Source organism: Cornus florida, unplaced genomic scaffold, assembly GCF_030987335.1.
Source record: "Cornus florida cultivar Cherokee Brave unplaced genomic scaffold, ASM3098733v1 CherokeeBrave_3.0.0_Hap2_Chr06, whole genome shotgun sequence".
In the NCBI taxonomy this organism is placed as follows: Eukaryota; Viridiplantae; Streptophyta; class Magnoliopsida; order Cornales; family Cornaceae; genus Cornus; species Cornus florida.
In genome coordinates this window covers 38331490-38349310 of record NW_026775576.1, presented here as the reverse complement: position 1 = coordinate 38349310, position 17821 = coordinate 38331490, and positions in this window count along the sequence as shown.

The window sequence follows — 17821 nt, the reverse complement described above, 5'->3', positions numbered from 1 at the left end:
AGATTGCACGAATGAGGTGATTGATGCTAGAAATGATCTTAGGTAGCTAGGATGCTCCTTGAGTCTTACCTTTGACATAGACGTTAGGTGGAATGAACCACAATAATTAAATCATGCAAACTTGTAAAATGTAGGTCGATGCATGCTCATTTCCTATGAGTAGCTTTATGTTACTCACCCCTATGATACTGGGGCATATTTCAGGTACATGAATCAAGGTTATGATTCTCGTTATGCTTAGATGATTGGTGGACTTGAAGATTTCCATTTCTTGTAAAGGTTGGCTTGAAAAGCCATTTGTAGCCTTATATGTCAAAATATGTATATTTAAATTTAAACATGTAACGTGTACATGAGTGCACTCTTTACAACGTATTTGACATGTATGAGATGAGGCCGGAGGCCAATGACATATATTTGTATTCTATGTAGTTTTGACTTCATGATATATTATGAAAATATTGAAAAATATTAAATTATTGTCTCACTATGTTTGCATCGGGTGTGGGAATTCCATTTTGATTCTTCCGTAGGATTTCATTAATCATGCATGAAGTGTGGCCAAGGGTAAACGATAATTTCCAATCATTTGTTAATTTTGGTTTTCAAAATTTCCATTTCAAATTCATTTTTGCCTTTTTGGCCGTCGGGGGATCGGATTTTGCATCGGTCGTTTCCGGGAGCTGCGGGCCATTCCCGCGCACTCAAAATCACTTATTACGTTTGTGTGCATATTCAATTCAGCCTAGAAGTGCATTTAGGGTCAAATATAGGTTTGGTGCAAACTTACATTTTTGCCGTTTTGAGCCTAAACTGAGCATAAGGGCATTTTGGGGTTGTCACATGAAAAATAAATGTTGGTCTTGACATGGTTGACCAGAAAATATGATTTTGAGGGAGGGTCTCTTCTTTGTGTTTCTTTCAAAAAGGCCCCGAAAGTCCTCAAAATTGCATTTCAAGTGCAGCCTACAGCAGTTCGAGCGCTCTAAAGGGGCTTCGAGCGCTCGAAGTTACGGCAGAGAGTTTTGACCCTTGGGCGTGTGCCGTTCAAGCACTCGAAGCCCTTGCTCGAGCGCTCGAGGTACTGTTCATGGGTGTATGTGTGTCTTGGTTCAGCACTGCACCTCTGACTTCAAATTATCATATCTTCTTCGTTTTAACTCCGAATCAGGCAATTCTTGAGTCTAAATTGACCGTGTTGAAGTAAGCTTTCCAATGGTAGCAATTTCAGATTTAGATTATTCTTCTATCTTAAGATATTCAAGTTTTAGTAAGGTAGTGTCTATTTTTGGTTCGAACCAGGATAGGGTTTCCCTTCCTTCGACTTCAGAACTTGATATTTTTGCCGTCCGAACTCCGAATTAAGTGATTCTTGAGTCTATCTTTATTAATTTTTCATTGTCTTTCCAATGGTGTGCATGGTGTCACCCATTTCAGTGTGGAATGACCATTTTGCCCCTAGGTTCATTTTTATCCGTTTTTGAAACGTTGCTTCCGCATTTACTTCCTTTGGGTTTTGTGACTTCGTTGAGGGTCACATTGGTGTCTTAGAGGAGTGTTTTATCTCTAGAGACTGTTGTTCTATCTTTTGCTTCCGCAATTTGGATCCGTTTTGGGTCATCACAGGACACACTGGGTTAAAAAATCCAGGGTCGTCACAATAGCTAGCACTTAAAATGCAAGAGAGAAGGGAAAAATGCCTTTGAATGGCCCACAAAAGCAATAATATGTTGTGGAGACTCATTCCTCATCAGAAGGTCACACAATAGAGCATGTCAATGTGGTGACTACCTTGAGAAGTGGAAAGATTGTGGACAGCCAAGTGGGTATGTCCAATGAAGAGAGTGAACCGGTGCAACCACAAGTTGACACCCGTCCCGTTTCATATCATATTCCTCCTTCATTGTATGTGCATGACCATATAAATGAGAATGTGTTGAAAAGTGATTTTCAAAAGAGAAATTTACAAAATGATTTGAAAACTTCTTATGTTGAAGAGACTTCAAAGAAAAATTCTGAAAAGGTTTTTGAACCAAAAGCTCCATTTCCGGATGCCTTAAAATGATCCATTTCAAATGATAAGTAAAAGGCCAAAGTAAATGAAATCATGGATGTGTTTAGGCAAGTGAAAGTCAATCTTCCACTTTTGGATGCAATCAAGCAAATTCCGGCTTATGCCAAATTCTTGAAAGACTTGTGCACCCAAAAGAGGAAGAACAAAAGCCAAGCACCTAGAAAAGTGGTCTTAACAGAGCAAGTAAGCTCAATTTTGCAGCATAACACTCTCCCCAAGTTTAAGGACCCTGGTTCACCTACTACTTCATGCATCATTGGTGATCATATCATTAATCGGGCTCTTCTTGACATAGGGGCTAGTGTTAATCTTCTTCCATACTCGGTATATGTCAAATTAGGCTTAGGAGACTTGAAACCGACGTCGGTAGTTTTACAACTTGCCAACCGATCAATCAAAAAGCCTAGGGGTATCATTGAGGACGTATTGATCAAGATTGATAAATTCTTCTTTCCTGTTGATTTCATTGTCATTGACACGAAACCTGTCCCAAATCTTAAGAGCCAAATTCCCGTTATCCTTGGCCGTCCTTTCTTGGCAACCGCGAATGCCAACATCAATTGTAGGATGGGGATAATGAAGATCTCATTTGGCCACATAAAGGTAAAGTTGAATATTTTTAATCCAACCCCCAATTCATTTGACAAGCATGAAGAGATTAATGTTGTAGAGAAATGTCATGACCTTAAAAGTAAAGGAATTGAGTTTTTGTGTGAGACCAAAGTTTCAAAAAGTCCATCTTCAACCTTGAAACCGAAGAAAGTTGTTTCAAAATCTTGTTTTGAAAGGGCGTGGAAGCCCAAAGATTGCATGGACCAAGGACCGAAAACGTCTTTTGAGCTTAATCCAACAAGTTCCTTAAAGAACCATTTGTTGGGTGAAGTTCAAAACACTTATCATCCCATTGAGAAGGGGATGCACTACAAGATATTTGATCCTGGCTAAAAGAGCCAAACGTCTTGCTAGATACATTAAAGACTAGCAAGACATTTCGTAGGGTGTCAAAACCCTATTCCTCCCTCATTTCTATCTTTAATTTCATTTCTTGCATAGTCTAAATACTTGTTTTTGGTTCATATGCATTGCTAGGAACTGTGATTAGGACTACATGCACTTTTATGTTGAAATTGAGGATTTTGCATAAGTTCGATCGATCTCCAAGGAAGATTCGATCGATCAAACTTCGACCTGCATCCAACACTTAGAAAATTTTCGACCTGCATCCACCTACATCTAAATCACCTCGCTGTCCCAACGTTCGAACTTGTTCTTAGATCGATTATAAGTTCTCAGATCAATCCAAACTTTAAGTTCGATCGATCTTGAGTTCCAACACTTAGAAAAATTTCTAAACCCAAAACCTGCATATTTTTAGCTTTCTGTCAGATTAATCAAACATTTTGTTTTGATCGATCTCTGTTCTTCATCTCACTATCTTTGACTTTGTTTTGACTTTTTAATTTTAAAATTCCAAAAATATTTTTTTTATTTTATTTTCCAAAAATCCCAAAAAGATTTTATTTTATTTTAATTCTTCAAAAATCCAAAAAATATTTTTAATTTTTCAATTTTTAGTTTTTAATTTTTCTATTTTTTTTTTTTTTCAAAGATCTTAAAATTTTCAAAAGAGAGATCATTTCAGTTCGATTGATCTGAGGTTTCAGTTCGATCGATCGAACTAGTTCGGGGAAATTTTTAAAAAAATAGAACCGAGGGTTTGTAGATCGATTCCAAAGATCGATCTAACCCTCTCATCGCCGCTGCACCCATCCACTCTCCCATCTCCGGCGAGACCTCCGGCGAGATTCATCTCATTTCGAATCTCTCTCTCCTCTCGGATCTCCATCTCATCTTCATCTCATCTCCATCTCATCTTCATCTCATCTCATCCTTCGATTTGGGTAAGATCTGAATCTCATCTTGTATTTCAAGCTTTGATTTGCTTCATACATGTTTTCCATGTTAGATCCATGATGTTTTAATAATGATTATTGCAATATCTGAAAGTTTAAAGCTTTTTATTTATATGTGTATATATGATTGTATAAATAGTTGAGATTTGTTTTGATTTTGGGAGTATAGGCCTCATTAAGTGATTAGGATTGATTCTATGTACTGTTGATGGGCCCACGACCTTGTTCGTGAAGGCCCCATGCCATCCACGTCACAGATCTGTGACTGTCCACGTTCTTCGCAGAGTTTGATCGATCGAACATATTTCTTAAATCGATCGTGTGAGATTGATCTCAAAATTTTCTGTGATCGGTCGAACTTCATAGATTTCATATACACATTCCATGCAACTTATCTTGTGTCCATGCTATTTTATTCATGCCCAATGCCTGTGATTTTCCACATTGGATGCATTTTACACTTATACTGCTTAGCATGTTCACATCCTGTCACTTCCATAGATTCATGTCATTTATCTGTTTTGTCTATCTTACTTGACATACATGATTCTATTTTGTGCTTTAAATTCTTTATTATGGCACTGACTTCCCTTGCAAGTTTTCAATTATTTTATAGGCCATGGCTCGGGTCAAGACTGTAGCCTGCGGACACTATCACCACCGAGGCAGGCCGCGTTTGGATGATGAGGCCTGTCCATCATATGCCCAGGACCCCATACAAGAGGAGCCAGCTGAGCCTACACAGTCTCCCCATTCTAACAGCAGATTACACTATGATGCTGGCGCATCTCCTTCACACGATGACGCTGAGGCTGAGCACATACCATCTCCACCACCACAGCCAGCTAATCCAGCCCAGGAGTTAGACCAGCCATACGTAGATACTCACGCCTTCCAGTGGCACACGATACATTCTTCAATACAGATTTCTTTTCCATATCAGTGCTTACCCGATCAGCTTATGATGATATCCTACGGAGGGGCCTTGCAGCCATTCTTGCCCCTGTCACATACCCGGTGTACCCGAGGCTAGTACGGATGTTTTTCCAGAACCTCCGGCCTGCCCCGCATAACACAGTAGAGCTGAGGACCTCCATTAATGGCCATCTAATTTCTATCACTGTGGACACATTATCCAGATTGTGCCATTGTCCACATGACTGCCCTCTAGAGCTACAGGAGACATATCCCAGGCTATACCGGCCTTCATATGCAGATATGGCCATTTTCCTTACAAGACATTATGCCGATGGCGAGACGTTCGCCACCCACACCTATTTGCCAAATGACTTATGGTTCTTTGACTCAGTCTTATTCTGTAACGTTTTCATGGCCAGCTATAAGATTCAATGGAGAAGCGACTACTTGACAGCTCTGTACGCTTTCTATACAAGGCATTGGTTGTCTATCCCTGCGCTCATCTGGAGCGTGATAAAGAAGCTCTATGATGATCACATTAGCAAGGAACGGCCTAAAAGGGCTAAGTCTCAACCATTTGGCCACCTCATCACCCAGATTTTGTTAGACCAGCGCTATCATTTCCATCCACGGGAGCACCCTGAGAGAGGATCATGTACCTTCCACAAAAAGGACTGGGATAAGAGCTACAATGCTATTATCAAGAGATTACAGGATGACGCAGTAGAAGCGGCAGATGAGCTAGAGGCTGAGGAGGCAGCAGCAGCAGCAGACCCGGCAGCAGACGATATACCAGTCGATCCAGCTGTCATACATATGGATATTGATTTGGAGCAGCCTGCAGAGGACGCAGAGTGATAAGCGCTGAATACTGTATATTCAAGCGGCCTAAATTACATTAACAAAATCCATTAATTGATTATTTTATGTAGATTATCTCCATTTGCATGTTTTTGTACATTTTCAGGTTAAATTGCAAAAAGGAAGCAAAAATGATGCCTTGTGGAATTTTGAACAAAAAGGGTGCCAATTCTGAAATTCTGGCAGCAGTAGAACCTGACTTTTGTCGCCATTTTCGACCTAGCAAACTCAAGAACTGGACTTCCATCATAACATGAAAGATTTAGAGCTCTGAATCAGCTTTCCAAATCTTCAAGCGGTTCGTCATTCGAGTTCGGAGCAGAGAGTTATGATCTTCTCACCAGAGGTGCGCAAAACTGCCTGGCAGCACTGAAGTGCTGCCTTTCTCCCCATTTTCGACCAACCAGACTTAAGAATTGGGTCTTCATCAAAACATGAAGTTTTTAAAGCTCTGAATCAGCTCTCCAAATCTTTAAACAGATCATCATTCGGAGTTCGGAGCACAAAGTTATAGCCATTTTACCAAAGTAGGTCAGTGCTGAGCAAGAAGAGCATGTTGCACATTACACTAATTTCGAGTGCTCGAGGCCACCCTTCGAGTGCTCGAAAATTGACCAGAATGCAGCTCAGGACTCCTCATTTTCAGCCACTTGCTTCATTGGTTTCCTCAATTTGAATCTCCCTCTTTTATGAAGTGGTTGGAATGTTTTTGGAGGAGAGAGAGGACTTTGTTGAAGGATATTAGGCAACCAAAGGCCACACATATGCTATCCTTCATTTTCTTACAAGATTAGAGGAGAGAGAAGAGAGCAAGGAAGAGAGTGTTCTTGAGTGCTACAGTAGAGCTCGAAAATGAAGTTGTATTCTCCTTCTTCTTCTTCCATTTTTGTATCAATGGAGAGCCAAACCTCCATCTAGGGAGGTGATGAAGCCTCCTCTTTTGATCATGTTCTAGAGTAGGCTATACTTTTGGGGACTATAATGTATAATGTATGGTAGTTTCATAGTCTAAGAGCATATTCCTTCTTGTAATGAATTTTAATGTGTAAATGGTTGATGTAAGTTCATTATCATATCTTTGATGATTCTTGGATCAATATTATTGCTTTTATTTTCATAGTGACAATGAAAATATAGACTATGAATGTTTTTCAAGGCATATTGATTTTGAAACTTGATATTCCATTGCTTAGGTACCTCCTTTGATGGTTTATACTTGATTCCTACCTTCATGTGCTTCACCATTTGATTGAAAGCTTGATGGTCTTTTGCTTGAGATAGTGTATTTGATTCTACACCTTAGTTTAAGTAGTTCAACTATGGTAGCTTTTGATGGATCATTCTTGTTTTGATTAAGTGAACTTCTTGATGATTATTAAGCAACGGAGTTGCTTCATATTTCTTGACCATTGCATATATGCTATTTATCCCCAAATTTAGACCTAATCTAGCATGTACTTAGGGTGTAATGTGGATTCATCTCCCTAGTCTTTTCTACTTGTATCTTACTTCTTCAATTTCATTGCAATCTATTGTTTTATGCATTTTAATTTCTTAGTTTAGTGACAAACACACAAACCCTTTATAAACCCCTCATCACTCTAAAATGACTTTAGATACTTAGGTTGCCTTAAGACTAGCGCAGTCCCAGTGGTTCGACTTACCCGTCCAATAGCCCTATTTTACAATGATTCGTGCTATTGCGAAGAGGATTGATTTATAATTGATTTTGACCGTCGATCAATTTTTGGCACCGTTGCCGGGGAATGCAAACAGTTTAGCAACCATAGTTCTAGGGTTAAATTTAGTTTGATTGTGAATACTTGTTTTGTGAATATTTCTTTTGTGGTTTAACCATCGTTGTGTTGTAAGTGAGATTCTAGAAACTCAAGGCTCGCCGAGGGAAAATTGAGAAAATTGTAAGTCTAGAGGACTTCCGGTAAGTTTTTCAAGGTTCTAGTCTTTCAAATTGTGAATATCTTACATGTGTTTAACTTAGTGTTATTTAGCTTGTGAAGTCCTTGTCGAGGCTATTATTTTGTTTTAATTTCGTGTACAAGCATCGGTCCTTGTCGTGGCCATTTATTTTTTGTCTTGATAATTGAGGAGAAAGGGAACATCGTATGTGGAGTATTGATGATGAATTGTGTTGTTGAATATATGCTTTGTTGTTGATGTTTGGCCGTAGGTCACTCTCTCTACCCACACTTGACTCGCCTATTGATATAAATTCACTTGAAAGAACTCTTAGACGGAACCTTAGGGAACCCACTCTTACAAGGGATCTTGAAACTGAATTTAATACAATGGGGGATAACATAGGAAATCCGGGGAATGAAAGGGCTGAAATTCCTAATGTAGAACCAATGACTCTTAGAGATCATTTCATCCCTACCACCTATGCTTCTCCTTCTTGCATAGTAATGCCAAACATCGATGCAGCTCAATATGAGATCAAATCAAGCACCATCCAAATGCTTCCATCATTTCATGGCTTTGATAATGAAGATCCATATAAGCATCTTGATGAGTTCCTTGAAATCTGTTCGACCATCCGGTTGAGAGGTTTTCCGGACAATGCACTCCATCTCCATCTTTTCCCATTCTCCCTAAAGGATAGGGCAAAATATTGGTTGAACTCCCTCGCTCCCAATTCCATTACTTCTTGGGCTCAATTGCAACAAGAATTCCTTAAGAAGTATTATCCGGTGAGTAAAACCAACCAAATGAGGCGTTCCATTCTAAGCTTTTCTCAAGTTGATGGAGAACAACTCCACGAGACTTGGGAAAGGTTACAAGATCTTCTTCGGAAGTGTCCTCATCATTTGATCCCAAAATGGCAATTAGTGCAAGCTTTCTATGCCGGCTTGACCGACACCCATAGATTCATAGTTGACTCTTCTTGTGGTGGGATGTTCATGTCCAAGAATGCGGATGAGGCTTGGACCCTACTTGAGAATTTAAGCGAAAATTCACTTCAACATAATTCTCGTAGGGCTCTGACCTCAACCATTGCAAAGAACACCAACCCTTGTCAACCAAAATCAATAAGGGAGGAATCATCTCAAGTGGATGCCATCGCTCATAAATTCTACCAATTGATGGCACCACATCTTCCTCCTTCATTGTCTCAAAATTCGGCAAGTTCAGTTTGTGCTTCATGTACTAGTCCATTCCATCTCTCGGAAGATTGCCCCACACCGGAGCAATTTCCCAATCCCAACCAAGAGCAAGCTAATGCCATGTTCTCACGGCCCGGGAACAATCCATATTCCAACACCTACAATCCGGGTTGGCGAGATCATCTGAATTTCTCGTGGCGGCAACAAGCCCTACAAAATTCCCAATTCCAAAACCAAGGGCAGCAAAATCAGCCCTCTTCTCAATATCAAGGTAGGCCTTTCCAAGCCTCTTCAAGCTACCGTCCTCCTTACAATCCAAATGTCTCCAATCAACCTCATGTGTGTCCAACTAACAAGATAGTAGCTGCAAACAAGCAAATGATGGAATCATTAAATAAGCAAATAATCGATGCCAACAAGCAACTCTTGACATCCTTGCAGCCTACTCTCCAAATGGTTCACTCTCATACTCAATCCATAGCTAATCTCGAAAATCAAGTGGGCCAAATAGCTAACTCGGTGAATCAATTCCTTCAAAAGGACAAGGGCAAGCTTCCCTCTCAACCTTTTGAAAATCCTAGAGAAATGCATGTGATTGATGAAACCCCACCTCCGAGTGGGGCGACTCATAAACAAGTTCAAGCTATCACCACCCTTCGGAGTGGTAGAGTGGTTAACAACAAGGTTGATGGAGACACAAGTGAGAAAAACCCTTCTTTGAAAAATCCAAATCCAAGCTCTTCCAATCCAAATTCTTATCCAAATACCATTCACAGAAATCTCACACATGTCACCCCAAATGTGGAAACTACTTATGAGCCAAAAGCTCCGTTTCCTCAACGTCTTCAAGAGTCGACACGTTTTGGGAACAAGAATTGTAAAATTCAAGACATGTGGGAAGTTTTCAAGCAAGTGAAGATTAACTTGCCCCTCTTGGATGCTATCAAGCAAATCCCTCCCTATGCAAAATTTCTCAAAGATTTGTGCACTCAAAAGCGCACTTCTAAAAATCATTTGCCAAAAAAGGTGAGGTTGACTAAAAATGTTAGTGCTATCATTCAGCACAGCACTCTTCCGAAGTATAAGGATCCGGGTGCCCCCACAATCTCTTGCGTCATTGGTGACAGAAAAATCGAGAGGGCCCTCCTTGACTTAGGAGCTAGTGTGAATTTAATTCCATATTCAGTCTACCTACAACTTGGTTTGGGAGATCTTAAGCCAACTCCGTGGTTTTGCAACTTGCCAATAGATCAGTCAAGCATCCATGAGGCATTCTTGAGGATGTTATCATCAAAGTGGACAAATTCTACTTCCAGTAGACTTTGTGGTTCTTGATACGGAACCGGTCCATGACCCAAAAAAGCACATTCCCGTGATCCTTGGTAGGCCATTTTTAGCCACGGCTAATACATCAATTAATTGCCGAACCGGGGTGATGGACATTGCTTTTGGAAACATGCAAGTCAAACTCCACATCTTTCATGCAACTCAGCATCCCTCCAATGAGGATGATTGTTTTCTTGTGGATGTCATTGATGAAGTGGTCGAAGAATCTCTCCCCTTCATTCTAAGCAAAGATCCTCTTGAAACTTGCATGTCCCATTTTGACTTCTCAAACTTTGATGTTGATCAAGCCATTCAAGAAGTCAATTCCTTGCTTGATATTAATGCTTTCATGGATGTACCTCCTTGGAAAATTCCAAAAGAACCACTTCCCCAACTTTCCACTACTCCTTCGGTCCCATCATTGCTATCTCCACCACAACTTGAGCTTAAGCCGCTCCCGGCCCATCTCAAGTATGTGTTCCTTGGTCCAAAGCAAACCCTTCCGGTCATCATTGCCTCGGACCTTAAAAAAGACTAAGAGCATAAAGAAGCTATTGGTTGGATAGTGGCAGATTTGAAAGGAATTGACCCCTCCATTTGTATGCACCGCATTCATATAGAGGATAATGCAAAGCCTACTAGAGAGGTTCAACGCCGGTTAAATCCAAATATGAAGGAAGTGGTCATGAAAGAGGTGATCAAATTGCTAGATGCGGGAATCATCTGCCCTATCTCTGATAGCAAGTGGGTGAGCCCCACACAAGTTGTCCCCAAGAAATCTGGTCTCACCGTTGTTGAAAATTCAGCCGGTGAGCTCGTGCCACAACAAACCACCACCGGGTGGCGTGTGTGCATTGACTACCGGAAACTCAATTCATCAACTAGGAAGGATCATTTCCCACTCCCATTTATTGATCAAATCCTAGAAAGGTTAGTCGGCCAAAGCTTCTATTGTTTTCTTGATGGTTATTCCGGCTATAACCAAGTGGCAATCGCCCCCCAAGATCAAGAGAAAACAACATTCACATGTCCCTTTGGTACTTTTGCCTATCGACGCATGCGTTTTGGTCTATGTAATGCGCCGGCAACGTTCCAAAGGTGCATGATGTCCATATTCTCCGATATGGTTGAAAAATTCTTGGAAGTTTTCATGGACGATTTTTCCGTATTTGGCTCCTCCTTTGACTCATGTCTCAAAAATTTATCTCTTGTGCTCCAAAGATGCAAAGAGACGAATCTCATTCTAAGTTGGGAGAAAAGCCACTTCATGGTCCAAGAAGGCATTGTTTTAGGACATGTCATTTCTAAGCGGGGAATCGAGGTAGACAAGGCAAAAGTTGAGTTAATCTCTAATCTTCCTCCTCCGAATTCAGTCCGTCAAATTCATTCTTTTCTTGGCCATGCCGGATTCTATCGTCGCTTCATCAAAGATTTTAGCAAAATCTCACGGCCCTTGTGTAATCTCTTAGCCAAGGATGTTCCGTTCAATTTTGATAACGCTTGCATGGAAGCTTTCATCAAACTTCGCACTCTCCTCTCATCCGCCCCAATCATGAAACCCCCTAATTGGTCTATTCCCTTTGAGATCATGTGTAATGCATCCGACTATGCATTAGGGGCGGTTTTGGGCCAACGTGTGGATAAACTTCCGCATGTCATTTATTATGCCAGCAAGACTCTCTGCGACGCCCAATTGAACTACACCACCACTGAAAAAGAATTGCTAGCTGTGGTGTACGCCTTGGATAAATTTCGCTCTTATCTTCTTGGCTCCAAGGTCATCGTCTTTTCGGATTATGCCGCTCTTAGGCATTTGTTAGCGAAAAAAGAGACAAAACCCCGTTTAATTCGGTGGATCCTCTTACTTCAAGAGTTTGACATTGACATCCGGGACAAAAAAGGGACCGACAATGTTGTCGCAAATCATCTCTCTCGCTTGCTTCTTGAAAAATCTTCCGAATTCGCAGCCATCCGTGATTCTTTTCCGGATGAGCAACTTCTTCAAGTTTCACATTCCAATCTTCCATGGTTTGCGGATATTGTCAATTATCTTGCGGTTGGCAAAATTCCAGCTCATTGGTCCAAACAAGAGAGGGACCGATTTTTCTCCCAAGTCAAGCATTTCTTTTGGGAAGATCCGGAACTATTCAAGTATTGCCCGGACCAAATCATCCGGCGATGCATTCCTGAAACCGAGGCCACAAGCATTCTAAATTTTTGCCATACTCTTACTTGTGGAGGCCATTTCAGTGCCAAAAAGACCGCTAACAAAGTTCTTCAAAGCGGATTCTTTTGGCCTACCTTGTTTCGGGATGCATACAATTTTTGCAAATCGTGTGAAAGATGTTAAAAACTTGGATCCATGTCCCGAAGAGACATGATACCCCTCACTAACATTTTAATTGTTGAAATTTTTGATGTATGGGGGATTGACTTCATAGGACCATTTCCATCTTCTTATGGCTATGAGTACATCCTTGTAGCGGTGGATTATGTGTCTAAATGGGTTGAAGCCGAGGCTACCAAAACTGATGATCATAAAGTCGTGATCCAATTCATTCAGTCTCATATCTTTAGTCGTTTTGGTACGCCCTGAGCAATCATTAGTGATGGTGGATCTCATTTTCGAAATCGTTATCTCAAATCCGTCCTTGCTAAGTATTCCGTCATTCATAAGGTTGCTACACCTTACCACCCTCAAACGAGTGGTTAAGTAGAGATTTCTAACCGGGAAATTAAGCACATTTTGGAAAAAACGGTTAGACCGGACCGCAAAGATTGGTCATTAAGGCTAAACGATGCGCTTTGGGCTTACCGGACAACTTATAAGACACCCATTGGCATATCACCATATCGACTTGTCTTTGGCAAAACATGTCATCTCCCGGTAGAATTAGAGCACCGTGCTTATTGGGCCATAAAAAGGTTCAATTTTGATCTCAAACAAGCCGGCTCTAATCGTGCGTTGCAATTAAATGAACTTGAGGAATTGCGTAATGACGCGTATGAAAGTGCAAAAATCTACAAGGCAAAGACTAAAGCTTTTCATGACAAACACATCGTCAAGAAGTCTTTTGCCCCCGGACAAAAGGTTTGGCTTTTCAATTCCCGCTTGAAACTCTTTCCCGGTAAACTCCAGTCAAGATGGGATGGTCCATACATTGTCACTACTGTCTTTCCTCATAGAGCAATCGAACTTCATGATCCTGCAAAACGATCACTCTTCAAGGTTAATGGCCAACGGCTTAAGCTTTGCATTAATGGCACAATCCCAACCCGAAAAGTTGAGGAAGTCCTCTTGACGGACCCAATTTATGAGGATTAGTGCCAACTCTAACTTCGTCTAGCTATCGACATTAAATTTAGCAAAGCAAGGGAAGAAATTCTTTCGATGTTCCAAGCTTCCCTACCTTCTCAAATTGCTCGTGCCTTGAAATTTTCTGGGAAATGGTTTCGAAAAGCCAAAAATTTGATTTTTCTGAAATGATCTTCAGTTGTGTTTCGCAATTTTAGACTAGCCTCTTAGACCTTCTCAGCTCTAATTTTCATTCCCGGAAATTTCCATCGCTTTCGAGCAATTTCATAAGATCTTTTGACATGGCACTCACATGTATAGCCTCTCATCTTCAATGCATTGTTGAAATGTTCTTAATCTCATCCATGCATTGAAGAGATGTTCCAAAGCTTGAAAATTTTCTCAAAATTTCCTATGCATTGGATTGGAATGAATTTGCAAAGTTTAAAATTTTTCTCCAGAAATTTCATTCATCCATGCTCTGTGTGATGTTGTAAAAGTTGGAAATTTTTCCATGTAATTTACATTCATACATGCATCATTAAAGAAAAAAAATTTCCATAAAAAAAAAAATAATAAATAAATAAATAATAAATAAAAATAAAAAATAAAAATTCCATGAGAAATTTCCATGAAAAATTTTCATTTTCCATGGCAAATTTCAATTTTCCATCCTTGCATTCGAATGAAATGATGGCACACAGTTTAAAATTTTGTTACAATGCATGGTTAATGGAAGCATCATGGCTGCAAAATTTTAACCTCCAAAGTTTTCATTCTAATGCATGCATGCATTCAACTTCCATCAAGGTCCATGAGTTCATGCATTCTTTCATGAGTTCATGTATGCATGCCTTCAATCCATGCAAGTCCATCCTTGCAAGCTTCAATCCATGGATGGATGGTTCCATGCACTCATCTTCCATCCCTGCAAGCTCATCGATGGTTCCATGGTTTCAAGATCAAGCTCAAACACAACCTCTTTTAAACCACAACATTCTGAGCCTACTGACCCACTTTTGAGCACTCAAACTCCAATTTGGAGTGCTCGAGCTTCCTTACATTTTTTCCCCGAACTCTCTGGCTTCATTTCGAGCAATCTAAACTCCAATTTGGAGTGCTCGACCTTGCTTGAAGTTTTAACCCCAAAGCTGCTGAGGCTACTGTCCCATCTTCGAGCACTCTACTTCCATGCTTGGAGTGCTTGACCACATCTCTCAACCCATGCTCTTCTCTCTCTCAACCCCAGCATGCATCAACCCCTCTCCAACTCACCTTCCTCCTTGCTCAAGTAAACCTACACCATGCATGCCAACCTTCCTAAACCACCTCACACAATACCAACTTCCCTCCACCAACCTTCCTTCTCCTTCTTTCAACCCCAATCACCACCTTCACTCTCAGCCACCACGCAGCCATGCATGCAACACACCATGCAACCCACGACCCTCATCCAACTACCAACTCACACAACCCTCCTCTCTCATCACCACCCTCCAACCCATGCAGCATGCAAACCATGCATGAGCCACTCTCTCAAACATCAACCAACCCCAAACCAACCTCCTGTCATCTCAGCAACCCACTTCAGCCAACCCAAACCAACTCTCTCTCTCTCAACCGAGCCTCTCCACCAAGCCACCCTGCTTAACCACCATACAAACCACCACTCTTCACACCATCCTCAACTCCAAACACCTCCCTCACATGACCTACCAATATCCCTCCACTCTTGGCCATCACAACTCACAACACCATGCACCTCAACCCCACACAACCAACCTCATCCCTCTCGGCATCTCACCAAACCAACCCTCACCCTTCTCCTTCAACCCACAACCCATCCCCAAGATATGCATGCATGCATGCAAGCTCCATGCATGCCTGCAACTTCAGCATCAAACCAAACCATGAAACCAACAACCCAACCACGACCCTCACCCCCTCATCCAACCTCACCTCTCTGCCAAATTTTTGAGCACTCGAAGCCAAGCTTCGAGTGCTCGCAATTACTTGAGTCCTCTCACCCCTCAACTCCCAACCCACTGCCCCATTCTAGAGCACTCGAAGTCCAACTTCGAGTGCTCGAACCAAGCTTACCCCCCCCCCCCTCTTTTAAAAACCAACTCACCCCAACCACAAACCAACCCACCTCACTCTCACTCACCCCTCTCGGCACCATCCCAACAACCACCTTACTCCCCTTGCATGCAAGCCCCATGCATGCATGCACCTCCATCTTCCCTCATCTCAAATCATCCACCCTCACCATCTCTCGGTTTCTCACCATTCCAACACCCACAATGCATGAACCACCCCATGCATGCCCCTCTCGGTTCTCTCTCTTCAACATCAACCACCTCAACCATTTTCTCAACCCACATCATCAACATTCAAACCCACCCCTTCTCTCTCTCATCCCCACCACCCCATCATCTCACCTCCCTCTTCCTGCCTTCCTTCTTGCTCTCGGATACACTGAAATTCAGGTCTGTGTCCTCTTCATTTGTTTTTCTTTTCCTTTATTCATTCATGGTGTTTTACAAGGAGGATGGGCTTGTAATGTTGGAGTTTGGTTCTGTTGATGCTTTGTTGTTGATTTGTTGATGATAGAGCTTGATTTGCTTGTCAAAAATTTTGGGTTTCATCATCCACCCCACTCATTTTCACCTTCTCCTTTTTGTGGTGCACGCCAGGTGTTCGCTGAAATTCCTCAACCAAGTCCACCTCTCTAAATGTCTCGTGCCGGTCCTTCTCGCCCTCCTAGACCCTCTGTGGGTGCCCGTGCTGTCAATCGTGAACGACCACGTGATCCTTGGGATCGCAAACAACTCAACTACGAGCTTTCTTTTCCGCTCACGGGTGCCTTTGACATTCTACCCACTACTTCTTGGGCTGTAGCCGAATTGACTAACCAGCGTCTGCAGTACATTTGCGCGCCCCTTACCAGGGTTGCCTACCCCCATGTAGTGCGCCTCTTCTACCAGAATCTCCAATGCCCTGAAGAGCCACCCATTTCTCTCACTACATCCATTGATGGCACCACCTATGCTTTCACTATGACTGACATCATTCAGGTTTCTGGTTGCCCCATTAAGTGCCCCGATGACATTGTCAATCGTGAGAATCTCCCTTTATATGAGGAGCCAGATACATTAACTGTAGAGCAGATTGTCGCTGCCATTGGCAATGTTGACGATCCTAATAGGCCCCGGTCTTTTATCCGCAAAACCAATCTTCCGGAACGCCTTTGGTTCATTGACACTGTTTTCAAGCACAATGTCTGCCCTTTGGTGCATAGCACCGAGCGTAGGGGCCTCCTTTTGCAAGCCTTATATGCCATGGACCAAGGCCAATGGTTCTCCATCCCGGAGCTCATTTGGACAACATTTATGAAGTTTTGGCATGACGCTCATACTGCACGGGTTCCGCGAGTTGAAAATCGAAAATTGCCTTTGCCGTTTTTCATCACTCGGCTCCTAAAGCACAAGGGTTTCATTGTTCCTCCCCATGAACCAAAAGGCGAAAAGATTAAAAAATTTACCAAGCACCGGGGGACCAATGTTCTTAGCCATTCTAGTACCCCTCAGCCTGCTGCCCCCCTGTTCATCCAAGCTCCACCTCCTCCTCCTTCTGAGGATGCTTCCACGGCTGCAGCCGCTGCAAGGGTAGAGCCTCCGGTCGACTCTCAGCAGGACCAGGCTTTCATCCGGGCTAGCATTGCCGGTATTCATGAGCGGATGGATCGTTTTGAGAATTCTTTGTCCGCGTACACTCGGACTATGTGTGAGACTTCTTCACGTGCCGAAGAAGATCATCGTCTTGCTGCTGAAGACCGCCGTGTCGCAGCTGAGGAACGTCGTTTGGCTTCCGCCGAACGGTGTAAGACTCAATCTCTCCTCTATTCCATCCTCGCCCGTTTACCCTCTGGACAGTAGCTTGTTGCGAGTGTTGGACCTTATCTTTTTGTTTCATATGTAAATATTTCTCTTGTATCTTTTGTTTTCCTTTTGAACTCTCAGAATTTGCTATGTATAGGTTGCTCTAGTAGACATGATCTATGTACAGCTCTTTTGTAATCATGTAAACTTCCTTTTGAATGCAAATTCTCTCTTTTCTGTTAACTTTTTGTTCATTATTTTTTTAGTATTTATGTTTGTGCTATTAATGCTTTTTGTAGTTGTCTCTCTCTATTTTTCATGATGCTCTCCAGGTTGCGCAGTCCAATTCAAGTTTGGGGGTTCTTCTCACCATGCCGTTTCCTTCCCCTGGGTATATTTGTTCCTTTTTATACTCGTTGTCATTTTTGTCG